The 6,684-nt window shown below is 42.6% G+C and overlaps 1 non-coding gene across 1 annotated transcript; it reads left to right on the plus strand.

Annotated features, from left to right (window-relative positions):
• The first annotated feature begins 6,018 nt into the window (after nucleotides 1-6,018).
• On the plus strand, nucleotides 6,019-6,124 carry LOC127698025 (U6 spliceosomal RNA). Its single transcript, XR_007980667.1, has one exon. It is a non-coding gene; the product is annotated as a U6 spliceosomal RNA (small nuclear RNA).
• The last annotated feature ends 560 nt before the right edge of the window (nucleotides 6,125-6,684 follow it).

Consider the following 6,684-nt stretch of genomic DNA (forward strand, 5'->3'; position numbering starts at 1 on the left):
TCATTAAACACATGGTGAACCCTAATCCGAAGGAATCTGAGTGCTATGGAGCCCAAATGTTAGACAAGTACCTGTTGTTCAGGCTGAGTTGGATTGTTGGTTGGACCAGTTCAGAAGATGTGCACAGGCGCATAGGTGTTGGGGAGAGGTAGGTTCTCAAATGCAAGGTGTGGTGGCTTAAATGACAAGTGCCCTCTATGAGCTCTATTTGAACACTTGAGCCCTAGTTGGTGGAGCTGTTTGGAAAGATGCTGCAATCCTGCTGGAGCAAGTTCCTCACTGAGGTCGGGCTTTGAGAGGTCCCAGTCTCACCCCAGTTTCCATTGCTCTTTCTGCTTCGTGTTTATAGTTGGGAGATCTCTTAGCATCCTGCTTCTGCTGCCTGCTGCTATCCCTTCCTGCCACAATGGCCTCTTACCCCTCTGGAACCGTAAGCCCAAACCAAAAACCAAAACAAGAAACCAATACTCTTTCTTCCATAAGTTGCTTTTATGGTCAAGGTATTTTACCATGGCAACAGAAAAGTAACTTGAGACATAAAACAATCCAGATTTTAGGTTCTCAGAACTGGAACTCACTATGTATACCAGGCTGGCCACTCTGTAGACCGGGCTAGCCTTGGACTCACAAGCATCCATTTGCCACTGCCTCCTGAGTGCTGGGACTAAAAGAGTGTGCCAACCAGCCAGAGGAAGGTACTTTGTTTTGTCTGAGACAAGGCTATTTTATGTCACTCAGACTGACATTTAACTAGTTATATACTCCTGCCTCAGCCTCCTGAGAGCTCCTATTATAAGCCTGACACACAAAACCCAGCACCAAACATACCCAGGCCCAAATAAGAGTTGTTTTTTTTTTCTTAAGATTTATTTATTTATTACATGTGAGTACACTGTAGCTGTCTTCAGACACCAGAAGAGGGTGACAGATCTTTTATGGATGATTGTGAGCCATCATGTGGGTGCTGGGATTTGAACTCATGATCTTTGGAAGAGTAGTCAGTGCTCTTACCTGCTGAGCTATCTCTCTGGCCCCTCTGGTTCTAAAAATGCATTTATTATATGTGTATGTGTGTGGGATATGTGTATGGGCGTGAGCACTACTGCTTGCACATGGAGGTTAGAACACAACTTTGTGGAATACATTTTATACATTTTCTTCTTCTCCTTCCACCTTTATGTGGTTTCCGAGATCAAAGTCAGGCGCCAGGTTGGCATGGCAAGTGCCTTTTTATTTTTTTAACCTACCAAATCAAATCTCTGCTCCAGACGTTTAAGACATTTTTTGCCTCTTTTATTTCTTCAGTCCTGAGACTTGAACATGGGGCCATAGGGCCACCAGGCAAGTGCCCCATCACTGGGTGGCTTCCCTGTCCCTTACTTGTTAGTTTTGTTCTGAGACAGGATCTCCTGTAGCCTAGGCTGACTTCAAGATTGCTACAGAACAGAAAATGACCTTGAAGTTCTAATCTTGCCTCCACCACCTGAGTGCTGGGATTATAAGCAAGAGAAAGCGACAAACTATATCAGCCACCTCCAAACATTTTTTTCTTAGATCACCTAGTTTATGCTGCAAAACAAAAGTTCTCCAGTCTGTAAAATTTCATGCTGCTTATTTGAGAAACATTTCCAGTTTTGACATGTTAAATACTGCTGCAATTTCTGTTGTGCCAGCAACTGCTATGAAGCAGAGTCTGTGTGATGTAATTTATGACATGCCAGAGGATAGAAGCCTGAGCTGAGTTAGCTCAGTGGTAGAGCAATCGCCTTGCATGTATGAGGCCCCGGTTCTATCTCTGGTACCAGAAGTAAAAACTGAAAGCCCAAATCCTTTGAGGAGTGGGAGAACTAATAAACCCTCAACAACACAGTGACTACTTGAGAGAGCCCATTGGCACTTGTGAGTGCCAGAGCCAGAAATCTCAGCAACATTCTGCAAATATTAAGTATGTTGTATAGTAAAGGCATGGGATATGCCTGCACCCAATGGAAGTTGGCTCATACATTTTTAAGTGTGTTGGGAGAACCAAGAGAAAATTACTTATTGTCATATAAAATGATTTGTTTTATGGTGTGTGTGGGGGCAGTGGGGGGATAGGTCTGTGCACCCCAGCAAATGTTTGTGGAGGCCAGAGGAGATGCCAGATGTCTTCCTCCATTCCCTCTTTAAGACATGACCTCTTTCTGAACCGGAAGCTCACCTGAGGTGGGGCTGTGTACCCAGAAAGCTCCCAGGATCTACCTGTCTCATTACCCCAGTTCTGGGCTTCCAGCTATGTCTGGCATTCAGTTTGCTTTAAACTACATATGTTTTCTGGGGGGGCGGGAGGGGAAACACAGCAGGAAGGGATAGAATTTCTTCCTAACTTACTGGTACAACAGTCTCTCCCTTGTATGTTTCTCAGGATACGCAAGACTTTTTGTCTCCTTTCTCAGTAGCCTAAGCAGTCAAAAGTTCTTAACTTCCACCTTATATGGATAGCCAACACCTAATATGGTTATCCAATAGCAGCCTAAGTTGCTAAGAGTGTAACAGGCTGATGCCATCTTGGATGGGTTAACCAGATACAGACAGATGGAGCCAGGAGGGATTTTCTCACAGGTCAGCTCTGGGCTGCTGCTTCATAAGCTGTGTTCAGGCCACACCTGTCCTGTGAAATGACTACCAGCCTTCACACATAACACTCCGGCAGCCATCTGAGGGCTCTCTGGGGCAAAGGGGCCCTCTAGAAGAGCTGACAGTTGTCCAAATGCCACACTGGGCTATTGCGGCAACCTCACAGCACTCAGGTTGAAATTGTCCAGGTTGGAGTTCAGGGAGCTATGAAAAAAAAGATCCTTTATCTAGCACGGGTCTCCCAAATCTTTGAAAAATTTTCTCCAGGATGTAAAAAACCAAACCAAAACAACAACAACAAAACTAACACCCTCACAAAGAAAAAAAACAGAATAAAAACAAAAACTAGTAATTTCTCTTCTTTCTTTCTTTCTTTCTTTCTTTCTTTCTTTCTTTCTTTCTTTCTTTCTTTCTTTCTTTCTTTCTTTCTTTCTTTCTTTCTTTCTTTCTGAGAAAAGGTGTCAACTGGTCTGGCTGGTCTGGAACGTTCTCTGTAGACCAGGCTGGCCAAATGCCTAGATTAAAGACATGGCCTGACACACCCACAGACAGAAGAGGGTGTCAGAGCCCCTGGAACTGGAATTACAGACAGTTGTGAGCTGCCATGTGTGTGCTGGGAACTGAATGTGGGTCCTCTGGAAGAGGAGCCAGTGCTCCTAACCACTGAGTAAGCTCACCAGCCCCACAAATTGCTTTTAAAAAAAAGTCACATTTGCTACAGTGTGGTCAGCTCCTTACAATGACCTCATCTCAAAAAGAAATACTTGAGTAAGGCTAGGGGGAATACACCTTTAGTTCCAGTGCTCAGGAGGCAGTGGTAGGTAGATCTCTATGAGTGTGAGGCCAGCCTGGTCTACATAGTAAATTCTAGGCTAGGCAGAGGCTATGTAATGAGGCTCTGTCTCAAAAATTTATTAGTTTTTATTTATTTTATTTATTTGGGACACACATGTGGAGGTCAGAGGACACCTTTCAGAAGTCACGTGTTTCCGTTCAACTTGTGGGGCAACAGGGGTCAGGACTCAGGCTTGACTGCAAGTACTCTTATCTACTGAGTTAATTATCTCACACAGTAACTGCCTTTATTGTGCGGCTGCTTGTACCAGACTCTGTAGAATGCCTAACATACTGGAAACTCAGTGAACATTACAACCTGCAAGGAAGTATTGTCCTCATTTTAACAGATGAAAAGCTGATGGAGACTCAGAGGGGGTTAAATGACTTGCCCAAGTTCATCTAGCCAACAAGAGGCAAGGCTGGGACTTGAACTCGGGACTGACGGTCATGCTTGCCCACTGTGTTGTAATTTTACGCAAGGTTTTAATGTGTATAGTAAGACAAGAAGTCTATGCCAACACAGAATCAGGTGTGAGGTTTAACTGAGACAACTTATGTAAGTATATAATCCAGGCATATGGCAGTTCAGTAAGAATTATTTTATTTTTGAGACACTCTTACTATGTAGTTCCTCCTGAGACTAAAACCAGGCTTGCCCAGAGGTTCCCCTTACCACTGTCTCTTTAGTGCTAGGGTTAAAGGCATGAGCTGCCATACCTGCCTAGTGTTTATTAATAATAATAATAATAATAATAATAATAATAAACTATTGGCTTACAAAACTGGGCAAGGTAGTAAAATCATAGTTTGTGGAATGGAGGCATGAAGATCAGAAGTTCAGGTATATTCTTCCCTCCATAGCAAGTTCAAGGACAGCTGGGATAAGTGAGACCCCCCGTCTCAAAAACAAACAAACAAATAAACAAACAAACAAACCCTGAAACATGTGCTGTAAAATGAGACAATGCTTTCCTGTTAGTGGATTTCAAGGGCAATTATTATTTATTTAAAAATAGCAACACTCACATGGCTCCCTAGTAAGTCAGTTGGCCAAGTTAAAAATAGCTTCTAAACACAGCAAGAACAGAAACTCAATCTTCGCTATCATGGGAAGCCGTGATGGTGGCTGCAACTTAAAAAGAGCCCGAGTGAACTAACTATGCACTGCATGAAATTAACCCATCTCCAGTTCAGTTCCAGTCTGCCCTTTCCACAGCAGAAAGAGCATGCATATGAATACACACACAAATCAACAGACTAAAGACAAATTACTATTTATCTGCAATAATACATACACACCTCTTAATGTTGAAGGTTGATACAAACACAGGCACAGTGCAGCAATATTAAGGTCCTTAAAAACATCTTTAGGTGGAGGACAAATGATGTATTTATTTATAAAATTAAAAAGAAAGACTAGGTCTCACTAAGTCTCACTAGGTGGATGGTACAGTTTGGCCCAGAACTTGATATGTAGAGCAGATTGATTTCAAACTCACAGCAATGCTCCTGCCTCAGCCTCCCAAGTGCTAGGATTATTAATGTGTGCCACCACACTCAACAACAGGAATGATTAATGTCTAAAGGATCTGAGGTGCAGATGCCAGAGAGCCTAGGTTGGTCAATAGCTAAAAGAGGCAGGTAACTGTTCCCTGTGTTCTCTGCCAGTTCCAGTGGTAGACTGGAGAGCTGGGTTTACACTTGTTCTGTCATTTGAAACCCTGAGAATTGGCATGGCAGGCAAATAAGAACTGTATCCACTGTGCTAGGCACTCACTCTCCAGAACCTCTGCTGACTCAAAAACTGCACTCAGTGGCCATAGTGTGTGCACACATACCTTTAACCCCAATGCCTAGGAGGCAGAGGCAGGCAGATCCTGTGAGGGAGAGGTCAGCCTGGTCTGCATAATGAGTTCCAGGACAGCCTCCCTTTCAAATGTAGTGTGGGACACTTGGTTCTTTTTCTCTCCGTTTCTAGGGTTCTTCAGTTATGGACAGAATTATTTCATGAGAAAGCCATCAAATGTATACACTTAATCTTGTCCTATGGCCATCAGGAAGACAATGGGAAAGCCAGGTGTGGGATGATGGCACCTGTTGGTGAATCCCAGCCCTTGGGAAGTTGAGGAAGAATTTGTGATGACCAAGGTCAGCTTGGTCTACAGAGTGAGAGCCTATCTTAAAACATCCTCCCCCAGCACACATGCACACACACACACACACACACACACACACACAGAGAGAGACAGAGACAGACAGAGACAGAGAGAGAGATTATGATAGATGGGTGTGTATTATAATTTAAAGTAATAGCAATATAAAACAATTTGTTCTGAGCCAAGCATGGTAGCAGGCAGATCTTAGTGAATCTTAGATCAAGGCCTGCTTGATCTTCAAGGCCTGTGAGTTCCAGGACAGTCAAAGATACACAGTAAGGACCTGTCCAAAAAAAAAAAAAAAAAAAAAAAAAAAAAAAAAAAAAAAAAAAAGACAAGAATACAGATAAAAACAGGAATGAGTTTGTTGGCTGCCATAAAAAGAACAAGGAAAAAAAAAAACCCTAGAGTGCTCTCTTTGATAGCACATATTCTAAAATTAGAACAATACAGAGAAGATTAGCTTGGCCCTGTGCAAGGCTGACAAGCCAATTTATGAAACATTCCATATTTAAAAAGAAAAAAAAATCTTACAAAAGGACTAAGATAAAACTGATTTACAAATTCATGAACATTATTTTCTCCTAAAAAAGAACTTGAAAAAGCTTCATACTTGTAAAGTCCTGAGGAAACTAAGAAAATTGAGGACACAAACATAGGAGAGAGTGGAGTAGTTAATTGTGTAGAATTTGGAGTCAGGTTGCCTGCATTTGGTCTTTGGAGGAGGGACCTCACAGCTTTTTGGATTGTTAAGTGGCAGGGATTAACTACTGTAGTTGTGAACGGTAAAAGTCCTTCCTGTATGATACATATGGATGGAACACACAGGACCCTAAGTATTAGCTCTTAGAACCTTCTGAAACTGAGAGGCTGTTGGTACTGTTGAATACTTGAGTAGGGAAGAGAGAGAAAGCCAGAAGAGAACACATGTTCCTTTCCTGCCTCCCTGCACAGTGATGTGAATACTCTCTCTGCTCTACCAGGCCATCTCCATCAGAACCAACTGAACCCTCTGAAATCATGGACCCAAGGAAATCTTTTCCTTCTTAAGGAAATATCCCAAGAGCTATTTTGT

The sequence above is a fragment of the Apodemus sylvaticus genome, chromosome 12 (genome assembly GCF_947179515.1).
Source record: "Apodemus sylvaticus chromosome 12, mApoSyl1.1, whole genome shotgun sequence".
NCBI lineage: Eukaryota > Metazoa > Chordata > Mammalia > Rodentia > Muridae > Apodemus > Apodemus sylvaticus.